At 40.5% G+C, this 12,692-nt stretch overlaps 2 non-coding genes across 2 annotated transcripts; one reads left to right on the top strand and one right to left on the bottom strand.

Moving 5' to 3' along the window:
- Positions 1–1,723: 1,723 nt before the first annotated feature.
- trnap-agg (transfer RNA proline (anticodon AGG)) lies at positions 1,724–1,795 on the bottom strand. The gene has a single exon. It is a non-coding gene; the product is annotated as a tRNA-Pro (tRNA).
- A 10,617-nt stretch (positions 1,796–12,412) lies between these two features.
- On the top strand, positions 12,413–12,484 carry trnap-ugg (transfer RNA proline (anticodon UGG)). The gene has a single exon. It is a non-coding gene; the product is annotated as a tRNA-Pro (tRNA).
- The last annotated feature ends 208 nt before the right edge of the window (positions 12,485–12,692 follow it).

Genomic DNA, 12,692 nt, shown 5'->3' on the forward strand with positions numbered 1-12,692 from the left:
CATTTTCATTGATCCCTTGAGTGTGCGCAGTTTGGAAAATTGAGCTGAGAGTTCAAGAGCACTGTTAAGGCTTGTCCAGGCGTTGAACCCGGGACCTCTCGCACCCTAAGCGAAAATCATATGACGAGACCAACAAGCCCCTAAAAGTCTGTTTTCAACAAAAATTCTCCTGAATTGTGAGATTTTAACAAGGAACACAATCTAAAACTAAGTTTGTATATTGGCCTTTTACCACTAATTTAAAGGTATGGCTATTTTGATGCAAAAAAAAAAGAACTAAAGGTTACAAGTTCTTTCTTAAACAATTAGACTTTGTAAATTGAGGTCCCACTGAATTTGATTTTATACATTTTCATTGATCCCTTGAGGGTGTGCAATTTGGAAAGTTAAGCTTAGAGTTTAGAATCACTGCTTAGGGCTTGTCCAGAATTTGAACCCGGGACCTCTCGCACCCAAAGCGAGAATCATACCACTAGACCAGGGGTCGGCAACCCGCGGCTCCGGAGCCGCATGCGGCTCCTTGACTACTCTGATGCGGCTCAGCTACATACATGCCGACCCCCCCGATTTTCCCAGGAGACTTATGGATGTCAGTGTCTCTCATAGACTACTCCCAGGAAAATATAATCCTATTTACACTCTAAATACTATATAAAGGGCATGCCCTAATTGCACTGCAGTAATTGTCCTCTATAGCATTTACATACAGCATGCCAGTCCAGCCACATGTTGCATGTTGTTATTACTTGCTCACACAGGGGACAGCAAAGCATACTTAGTCATCAGCCACACAGCTTACACTGACGGTAGCCGTATCAAACAACTTTAACATTGTTACGTTACAAATATGCGCCACACTGTGAACCCACACCAAAAAAGAATGAAAAACACATTTCTGCAGAACATCCCACTGTAACACAACATAAACACAACACAACCATTACCCAGAATCCCATGCAGCCCTAACTCTTCCGGTCTACATTATACACCCCCCCCCCCCCCGCTACCACCAAATCCCCCCACACATCAACCCCCCCCTCTCCGTCCGTTGGTTGAACGGAAGAGTTAGGGCTGCATGGGATTCTGGGTATTGGTACCGTCAGTGTAAGATGTGTGGCTGTTGACTTAGTAGCCTTGCTGTCTGTAACGCTATCAAGCCAAAGCTGCATTCCACTTGTGGCCGAGCAGATACACTGATTGGGCAGACTCTGGAGGGTGCCAAATGCAGTGTCATCACGCTCTGATATTCGGGAGTCTCCCGGGAAAAATGAGAGGGTTGGCAGATATTCGGGAGTCTCCCGGGAAAAATGAGAGGGTTGGCAAGTATGACGCAAGCGACATTCATTCAAAACTCGCGGGCTGCACTAACATCAAATTTCCACATTAAAGTACGTGCCGGTGCGTGTGTCTGAGACCCCTAGTTAACATAGCACAAAGCGTTTAAGCTTTGTATGCGGTGTTTTTCATTTTAAATTTTAAAAACATATTTTGTGGCTCCCATTACTTTCTTTAATGTGTGAAACTTGCCAAAATGGCTCTTTGAGTGGTAAAGGTTGCCGACCCCTGCACTAGACCAAATTCTCAAAAAAGTTTATATTTTATCTGTGGAGACGACCTGTAACTGCACTTTTATTAACAAAAAATGTGATTCACTACAATATTCATTGGTCCCTTGAGTGTGCGCAGTTTGGAAAATTGAGGTGAGAGTTGAGAGCACCATTAAGGGCTTGTCCGGGAATTGAACCCGGGACCTCTCGCACCCTAAGCGAGAATCATACGACTAGACCAACAAGCCCCAACAAGTCTGTTTTCAACAAAAATTCTCATGAATTGTGAGATTTTAACAAGGAACACAATCTAAAACTAAGTTTGTATATTGGCCTTTTACCACTGATTTAAAGGTATGGCTATTTTGATGCAAAAAAAAAAAAGAACTAAGGGTTACAAGAGCTTTCGTAAACATTTAGAGTTTGTAAATTAAGGTCCCACTGTATTTGATTTTTTAAATTTTCATTGATCCCCTGAGGGTGTGCAATTTAGAAAATAAAGCTGAGAGTTGAGAATCACTGCTTAGGGCAGGGGTCGGCAACCCGCGGCTCCGGAGCCGCATGCAGCTCTTTGATCACTCTGATGCGGCTCAGCTTGTCACGGCCAGGGCGCATTGGAATACGGCCAGGGCGCATTCCTCATCTTTGCGCTCTGCTAGTCAAACCTCGGGACACGCCCACGGCCGCGCACATCGAGGGACGCGCCGCCGCGTCTCAGTCCTGCAGCAGCCGCCAGCTGCAATCATTCACCGGCAATCAGCGCACCTGCCTGTAATGAGGGAGATGCCTTCATAAGCCTGCTCAACCTGCCATCACGCGCGGGGATATAGTCTTCTGTACCGTAAGCCGACACAAGCTTTATGCTCACTCGCTCGCTCGCTCTCTCTACGTGTCCACCTGATCTTGAGATGGAACTGGCTGACAACCGACAAAGACATGTGGGTGTCCAAGTTAACAGCGGACCTTGAAGATGTTTCACGCCAGAAGGCTGTTCTTGCTCAGAATCACAAATGGTGTGATATTGAAAACCTCCCCAAACCAGACAAACTTGTGTTCGAAACATGGAACGCTATCCCCCACTTTTATGTGAACATGAACAAGTATGCACTTGGAGTCCTGTCGATCTTTGCACCCACATATGTATGTGAGCAGGTGTTCTCCAACATTAACTTTATTAAAAACAAACATCGCATACGCCTCACAGATGAGAGTTTACAATCCGGTGTGAAGATAAAGGTGACGTCATACAGCCCTGATGTGGAGACAATGTGCGCTGCGGTTCAGGAGCAGAAATCACTGTATAATAAATCTTTTTATTTCCTATAATTTTGCATATATTCACATTTTTTAATTGTTCAGTGAAATTGACATTTTGTTATTCAGGTTGGCAGCTGACTGCACGGCGCCAGTAAAAGGAGGACGGCACAGAGAGAGAGGACGGCATTTTTGGTTCTCTGCCAGTGGATAATTTAAGTTTGGCGTTTTGTTTTTTCATTACTACAAGGAGGACTTAAATTGACATTAAGTATTTTACTGAACCTTCAACCCGCCGTCTTTTTCGGAGTTAAAAACGTTTTGTTTCATGCAGAAATTTTATTATATATTATATATCTCTCATTGATTTCATAAATGTAGCCCATAATAGTTTGTTTATACATAGCACAAAGCAAAAAAAAAAAAACGTTATACCGTATGCAGTGTTATTTCATTTTAAATTTCAAAAGAGTTTTGTGGCTCCCATTGTTTTCTTTAATTTGTGAAACGGGTCAAAATGGCTCTTTGAGTGGTAAAGGTTGCCGACCCCTGGCTTAGGGCTTGTCCAGGAATTGAACCCAGGACCTCTCGCACCCAAAGCAAGAATCATACCACTAGAACAACAAGCCCTATGTTAAATTCCACCTAATTCTGAAAAAAGTTTACATTTTATCTGTGGAGACAACCTGTAACTGCACTTTTATTAACAAAAAAATTGATTCACTACAATTTTTATTGATCCCTTGAGTGTGCACGGTTTGGAAAATTGAGCTGAGAGTTCAAAGCACCATTAAGGGCTTGTCCGGGAATTGAACCCGGGACCTCTTGCACCCTAAGCGAGAATCATACTACTACACCAAAAGCCCCAAAAAATGTGTTTTCAACAGAAATTTTCATGAATTGTGAGATTTTAACAAGGAACAATCTAAAACTAGGTTAGTATATTGGCCTTTTACCACTAATTTAAAGGTATGGCTATTTTGATGCAAAAAAAAGAACTAAGGGTTACAAGCTCCTTCGTAAACATTTAGAGTTTGTAATTTGAGGTCCCACTGTACTTGATTTTATACATTTTCATTGATCCCTTGAGTGTGTGCAGTTTGGAAAATAGAGCTTAGAGTTCAAAAGCACTGTCAAGGGCTTGTCCGGAAATTGAACCCGGGAACTCTCGCACCCTTAGCGAGAATCATACGACTAGACCAACAAGCCACAAAAAATACACTTTCAACAAAAATTCTCATGAATTGTGAGATTTTAACAGGGAACACAATCTTAAATTACGTCAGTATATTGGCCTTTTACCACTAATTTAAAGGTATGGCTATTTTGATGCAAAAAAAAGAACTAAGGGTTACAAGCTCTTTTGTAAACAATTAGAGTTTGTAAATTGAGGTCCTACTGTTTTTGATTTTATAAATTTTCATTGATCCCTTGAGGGGGGGGCAATTTGGAAAATTAAGCTTAGAGTTAAGAATCACTGCTTAGGGCTTGTCCAGGAATTGAACCCGGGACCTCTAGCACCCAAAGCAAGAATCATAGTACTAGACCAACAAGCCCTATGCTAAGTTACACCAAATTCTCAAAAAAGTTTATATTTTATTTGTGGAGACGACCTGTAACTGCACTTTTATTAACAAAAAATTTGATTCACAACAATTTTCATTGATCCCTTGAGTGTGCGCAGTTTGGAAAATTTAGCTGAGAGTTCACAGTACCATTAAGGGCTTGTCCGGGAATTGAACACGGGACCTCTCGCACCCAAAGCGAGAATCATACGACTAGACCAACAAGCCACAAAAAATGAACTTTCAACAAAAATTCTCATGAATTATGAGATTTTAACAAGGAACACAATCTAAAACAAAGTTAGTATATTGGCCTTTTACCACTAATTTAAAGGTGTGGCTATTTTGATGCAAAAAAAGAACTAAGGGTTACAAGGCAAGGCAAGGCAAGGCAACTTTATTTGTATAGCGCTTTTCATACACAAGGCAGACTCAAAGTGCTTCACAGACAACAAAGTGAAATGAAAGAAAATAAAAGCAAAATTAAAATGCAGACAATAAAAATAAAAACATTGCAGACGTTAAAAGTTAAAAGATTAAAAGATTTAGCTGAAAGCTAAGGTGAACATAAAAGTCTTCAGTCTAGTTTTAAAAGTAGTGAGAGTTGGGGAGAGTCTGACATCTTCAGGAAGTTTATTCCAGCTATGTGTTGCATAGTGACTGAATGATGATCTCCCTTGATTTGAGTTTACTCTTGGAACCGCTAACAGATTGGTCTCAGAAGATCTTAGTGATCTAGAGGGCGTATATAGTGGGAGCATATCAGTGATATACTTGGGCCCTAGACCATGTAATGATTTATATGTGAGCAGGAGGATTTTGAAATCTATTCTCTGATGTACAGGGAGCCAATGTAAGGATTTAAGAATTGGTGTAATGTGCTCACATTTTTTGGTCTTTGTTAGAACTCTAGCAGCAGCGTTCTGAACAAGCTGTAGCTGCCTGACAGTTTTTTTGGGAAGACCTGCAAGGAGACCATTACAATAGTCTAGCCTACTGGTAATAAAGGCATGTACAAGTTTTTCTAAGTCTTGAGCTGACATGAGCCCTCTAAGTCTTTTTACATTTTTGAGGTGATAGTAGGCCGATTTTGTTACTGATTTGATGTGACTGTCGAAATGTAAATCAGAATCTAAAATAACCCCAAGATTTCTGGCTTTATTTGAGGTTTTCAGGGACAGTGATTGAAGGTGTTGGATGACTTTAAACCTTTCTTTTTTAGCACCAAAAACAATTATCTCAGTTTTATCTTCATTTAGTTGTAGGAAATTTTGGCACATCCAGTGTTTGACTTGCTCAATGCACTGGCACAGAAGATCTATGGGGCAATAGTCATTTGGTGATAGCGCTACATAGATTTGGGTGTCATCGGCATAGCAATGATGGTCAATGTTATTATTTTGCATGATTTGTCCTAGTGGGAGCATATAGATGTTAAATAAAGTCGGCCCCAAGATTGAACCTTGGGGGACTCCACACGTTACGTTGGTTGGTTCTGATACAAAGTCACCAATGGAAACAAAATAGTTCCTATCTTGTAGATATGACTTGAACCAGCTTAAAACTGTGCCTGAGATCCCCACCCAGTTTTCCAACCTGTCCAAAAGTATTGAGTGGTCGACAGTGTCAAATGCAGCACTGAGGTCCAAAAGCATTAATACTGAAGTTTTGCCAGAGTCTGTGTTTAGACGGATGTCATTTATAACTTTAAGAAGGGCCGTCTCTGTGCTATGAAGAGGTCGAAATCCTGACTGGAAGTTGTTGTGGCAGCCAGTAGAAGCCAAGAAGTGATTTAGTTGTTGGAGGACAACTTTTTCAATTATTTTACTTATGAATGGTAGATTTGAAATTGGTCTGTAGTTGTTGATAACAGAGGCATCTAGGCTCTGCTTTTTTAGAAGAGGTTTAATGACTGCAGTTTTGAAAGCCTTCGGGAAATTGCCCGATTTAATAGAATTATTAACTATTTGCAAGATGTCTGTTGATAGGCAGTCAAAAACATTCTTAAAGAAGTTGGTAGGTAAAACATCAAGGCAGCAGGTGGATGACTTTAGAGCTGTCACCGTTTCCACTAGAGTTTTAGAGTCTATGGCATTAAAGCTTGCCATCATTGCTGTGTTACTTTTGCCTAAATGGGGTGGTGATCCAACTTTTTTACTTGAGATATTGATGGTGCGTCTGATGCCTTCAATTTTATCAGTATAAAAGAATGCAAAGTCATTGCATTTCTGCGTGGAATGGAGTTCGGCTGGTATTTGTGTTGGGGGTTTAGTCAGTCTGTCAACGATTGTGAATAGGGTTTTGGCCTTATTTGTGTTGCTGTTTATGATATTGGAGAAGAATGTTTCTCTAGCACTTTTTAAGACTAAATTGTAGGCCTGGAGGCTCTCTTTATAGATGTCATGGTGAATATGAAGTTTTGTATTCCGCCAGATTCGTTCAGCCTTCCTGCACTCTCTTCTCTGGGCTGTTACAGCAGCAGATTTTCTCCAGGGTGCCTTTTGCTTGCCAGAAATCGTTTTAACTGTAACAGGTGCAATGATATCTATGATATTCACAATTTTGGAATTAAAGTTGCTTACAAGATCATCAGCATGACATGGGTTTAGAGGTGGTAGTGAGGAGATGGCGTTTTTAAAGAGGACATTAGCATGTTCATTTATGTACCGCTTTTTGACATTCTTTGATTCTGTTTGTGTGTCCGGAATTACAGAAATATTAAAGAAAACACAGAAATGATCAGACAATGAAGGATCAATCACAAGAACATCAGAAACATTGAGACCTTTTGTGATAATCAGGTCCAGGGTGTGTCCCTTATAATGTGTAGCCTCTTTCACATGTTGAGACAGTTCAAATGTGTCTAAAATAGTAAAAAGTTCTTTTGCGCCCTTGTCATTTAAATCGTCAATATGAAAATTAAAATCACCAGTTATAACCAGGCAGTCAAAGTCAGTGGAGATGCTAGACAATAGTTCAGTAAAATCATCAAAAAAATTTGCAGAATATTTAGGTGGCCTGTAGATAATTAACAAGAGAATTTTGGGAGAGCATTTCAACACAGCACACAGGTATTCAAATGATGTAAACTCACCGAGTGACATCTGTTTCCCCTGAAACATGTTTTTAAATATAGCAGCAACCCCTCCACCTCTTTTCCCCGATCTACATATATCAATGAAGTTATAGTTGGGGGGTGCTGTCTCGATCAGAATGCTTGCACTGTTATTTTGTTCCAGCCATGTTTCAGTTAAAAACATAAAGTCAAGTTTAGAAGTGCTAATAAAATCATTGACTAAAAATGATTTGCTATTCAGAGACCTGACATTGAGCAGACCCATCCTGATGGTGTTATTGACAGGCTTCGATGTTGGCTTTGATTTGGAGATAATAGGAATGAGATTGTTTAGGTTAGCAGGGTGGCTAAGTTTCCCAATGTTTACTCTCTTGGTAGTCACAACAGGGATGTAGAAGGTGCCATGATTTGATGTAGGCAACCTTGGGCCCAGCTGATAATGTGGTCTACTGCTGAACCCTTTTCTGTATCAGAAATATTCAGGACTGCTGTCAGGGCGAGGCGGGGTTTGCCGTAAGGGGGAGGGGGAGTGAGCAGCGTCAGAGCTGGGACGAACTACTGAAGGTGGACGTTGAGGGCGTGTAAGGGGTTGGCGTGAGAAAGGTGAAGTATGGCTGGGGGGTTGTGGAGCAACAAGCTCTTTCGTAAACAATTAGAGTTTGTAAATTGAGGTCCCACTGTACAATTTCATTGATCCCTTGAGGGTGTGCAATTTGGAAAGTTAAGCTTAGAGTTTAGAATCACTGATTTGGGCTAGTCCAGGAATTGAACCCTGGACAAAGCGAGAATCATACCACTAGGCCAACAAGCCCTATGTTAAATTCCACCAAATTCTCAAAAAAGTTTATATTTTATCTTTGGAGACGACCTGTAACTGCACTTTTATTAACAAAAAATTTGATTCACTACAATTTTCATTGATCCCTTGAGTGTGCACAGCTTGGAATATTGAGTTGAGAGTTCAACGCACCATGTATAGAGTAGACCGGGAGAGTTAGGGCTGCATGGGATTCTGGGTATTCGTTCTGTTGTGTTTATGTTGTGTTACCGTGCGGATGTTCTCCAGAAATGTGTTTGTCATTCTTTTTTGGTGTGGGTTCACAGTGTGGCGCATATTTGTAACGTAACAGTGTTAAAGTTGTTTTATACGGTCACCGTCAGTGTAAGCTGTGTGGCTGTTGACCAAGTATGCCTTGCTGTCACTTTCCTGTGCTAGCTGAAGCTGCATTCAACATGTGGCTGAGCAGGTATGTGATTAGAGCAGGCTGTAGAGGGCGCTAAAGGCAGAGCCATCATGCCCTAAATATCGGGTGTCTCCCGGATAAGTTGGGAGGGTTGGCATGTATGACGCTGTCAAGTGCCACTCATGTAAAACTTGTGGACTGCACTAATATCAAATTGTTATATTAATGTGAGGGCCGGGGCGTGTGTCTGAGACCTTTGGTTTGAACGTAGCTCAAAGCAAAAAAAAGCTTTGTATGCAGTGTTATTTCATTTTAAATTTCAAAAGAGTTTTGTGGCTCCCATTGTTTTCTTTAGTTTGTGAAACTCGTCAAAATGGCTCTTTGAGTGATAAAGGTTGCCGACCCCTGGTCTAGTCGTATGATTCTCGCTTAATGTGTGACAGGTCCTGGGTTCCATTCCTAGACAAGGCCTAAGCAGTGATTCTAAAATCTAAGCTTAATTTTCCAAATTGCCCCCCTCAAGGGATCAATGAAAATGTATAAAATCAAATACAGTGGGACCTCAATTTACAAACTCTAATTGTTTACGAAAGAGCTTGTAACCCTTAGTTCTTTTTTTTTGCATCAAAATAGCCATACCTTTAAATTAGTGGTAAAAGGCCAATATACTAACGTAGTTTTAGATTGTTTTCCCTGTTAAAATCTCACAATTCATGAGAATTTTTTTTGAAAGTTCATTTTTTGTGGCTTGTTGGTCTAGTCGTGTGATTCTCGCTTAGGGTGTGAGAGGTCCTGGGTTCAATTCCCGGACGAGACCTTAACAGTGCTTTTGAACTCTCAGCTCAATTTCCCAAACTGCGCACACTCAAGGGATCAATGAAAATGTATAAAATCAAGTACAGTGGGACCTCAAATCACGAGCTCTAATTGATTACGAAAGACCTTGTAACCCTTAGTTCTTTGTTTTGCATCAAAATAGCCATACCTTTAAATTAGTGGTAAAAGGCCAATATACTAACGTAGTTTTAGATTGTGTTCCCTGTTAAAATCTCACAAGTCATGAGAATTTTTGTTGAAACTCATTTTTTGTGGCTTGTTGGTCTAGTCGTATGATTCTCGCTTAGGGTGCGAGAGGTCCTGGCTTCAATTCCCGGACAATCCCTTAATGGTGCTTTGAACTCTCGGCTCAATTTTCCAAGCTGTGCACACTCAAGGGATCAATGAAAATTGTAGTTAATCAAATTTTTTGTTAATAAAAGTGCAGTTACAGGTCGTCTCCACAAATAAAATATAAACTTTTTTGAGAATTTGGTGGAATATAACAGAAGGCTTGTTGGTCTAGTGGTATGATTCTCGCTTTGGGTGCGAGAGGTCTCGGGTTCAATTGCTGGACAAGCCCTAAGCAGGCTAATCAGTGATTCTAAACTCAAAGCTCAATTTTCCAAATTGCCCCCTCTCAAGGGATCAATGAAAATGTATAAAATCAAATACAGTGGGACCTCAATTTACAAACTCTAATTGTTTACGAAAGAGCTTGTAACCCTTAGTTCTTTTTTTTGCATCAAAATAGCCATACCTTTTAAATTAGTGGTAAAAGGCCAATATACTAACAGAGTTTTAGATTGTTTTCCCTGTTAAAATCTCTCAAGTCATGAGAATTTTTCTTGAAAACAGATTTTTTGGGGCTTGTTGGTCTAGTCGTATGATTCACGCTTAATGTGTGACATGTCTTGGGTTCAATTCCTGGACAAGCCCTAAGCAGTGATTCTTAACTCTAAGCTTAATTTTCCAAATTGCCCCCCCTCAAGGGATCAATGAAAATGTATAACATCAAAAACCGTGGGACCTCAATTTACAAACTCTAATTGTTTACGAAAGAGCTTGTAACCCTTAGTTCTTTTTTTTGCATCAAAATAGCCATACCTTTAAATTAGTGGTAAAAGGCCAATATACCATACTTGCCAACCCTCCCGTTTTTAGCGGGAGACTCCCGGTATTCAGCGCCTCTCCCGATAACCTCCCGGCAGAAATTTTCTCCCGACAAACTCCCGGTATTCAGCCGGAGCTGGAGGCCACGCCCCCTCCAGCTCAATGCGGACCTGAGTGGGGACAGCCTGTTCTCACGTCCGCTTTCCCACAATATAAACAGCTTGCCTGCCCAATGATGTCATAACATCTACGGCTTTTAGAGAGTAGAGTGCACAACTGCGCACACAACAAGGAGATGAAGCAGAAGAACGAGGAAGTTACAGACATGGCGACGCCGTCGACGAGCAAGATGAAGAAATACGCTTGCAAGTTCCAAAACGAATGGAAACAAGAATTTCAGTTCATCCAGGACAGTTCGAAGGGGAAGGGGTATGTAATTATGTTACCTGTACATTTTGTAAAACAGACTTCTCCATTGAACACGGTGGCCGAGTCATGAATGGAGGAGAAGTTACGTAAACAGGACAATACTGCCATCTACTGGATAGCCCCCGGAACACTGAAATTCCATCCATCCATCCATTCATCCATCTTCCTCCGCTTATCCGAGGTCGGGTCGCGGGGGCAGCAGCCTAAGCAGGGAAGCCCAGACTTCCCTCTCCCCAGCCACTTCGTCTAGCTCTTCCCGGGGGATCCCGAGGCGTTCCCAGGCCAGCCGGGAGACATAGTCTTCCCAACGTGTCCTGGGTCTTCCCCGTGGCCTCCTACCGGTCGGACGTGCCCTAAACACCTCCCTAGGGAGGCGTTCGGGTGGCATCCTGACCAGATGCCCGAACCACCTCATCTGGCTCCTCTCAATGTGGAGGAGCAGTGGCTTTACTTTATACTCCTCCCGAATGACAGAGCTATTCACCCTATCTCTAAGGGAGAGACCCGCCACCCGGCGGAGGAAACTCATTTCGGCCGCTTGTACCCGTGATCTTGTCCTTTCGGTCATAACCCAAAGCTCATGACCACTGAAATTCAAGTATTTATTTTATTTATATGTGTAATAAAATGAATATATATACATATAGCTAGAATTCATTGAAAGTCAAGTATTTCATACATATATATATATATATATATATATATATATATATATATATATATATATATATATATATATATATATATATATATATATATATATATATATATATATATATATATATATATATATATATATATATATATATATATATATATATATATATATATATATATATATATATATATATATGAAATACTTGATATATATATATATATATATGTATATATATATATATATATATATATATATATATATATATATATATATATATATATATATATATATATATATATATATATATATGAAATACTTGAGTTGGTGAATTCTAGCTGTAAATATACTCCCCTATTAACCACGCCCCCAACCACACCCCCGCCCCACCCGAACGCGCCCCCACCCCACACCCCTCCTCCCGGTATCGGAGGTCTCAAGGTTGGCAAGTATGCAATATACAAACTTAGTTTTAGATTGTCTTCCTTGTTAAAATCTCACAATTCATGAGAATTTTTGTTGAAAACAGACTTTTTGGGGCTTGTTGGTCTAGTCGTATGATTCTCGCTTAGGGTGCGAGAGGTCCCGGGTTCAATTCCCGGACAAGCCCTTAACAGTGCTTTTGAACTCTCAGCTCAATTTTCCAAACTGTGCACACTCAAGGGATCAATGAAAATGTTAGTGAATCAATTTTGTTAATAAAAGTGCAGTTACAGGTCGTCTCCACAGATAAAATATAAACTTTTTTGAGAATTTGGTGTTCTTTAACATAGGGCTTGTTGGTCTAGTGGTATGATTCTCGCTTTGGGTGCGAGAGGTCCCGGGTTCAATTCCTGGACAAGCCCTAAGTAGTGATTCTAAACTCTAAGCTTAATTTTCCAAATTGCCCCCCCTCAAGGAATCAATTAAAATGTATTAAATCAAATACAGTGGGACCTCAATTTACAAACTCTAATTGTTTACGAAAGAGCTTGTAATCCTTAGTTCTTTTTTTGCATCAAAATAGCCATACCTTTAAATTAGTGGTAAAAGGCCAATATACTAATGTAGTTT

The sequence above is a fragment of the Entelurus aequoreus genome, linkage group LG20, assembly GCF_033978785.1.
Source record: "Entelurus aequoreus isolate RoL-2023_Sb linkage group LG20, RoL_Eaeq_v1.1, whole genome shotgun sequence".
In the NCBI taxonomy this organism is placed as follows: domain Eukaryota; kingdom Metazoa; phylum Chordata; class Actinopteri; order Syngnathiformes; family Syngnathidae; genus Entelurus; species Entelurus aequoreus.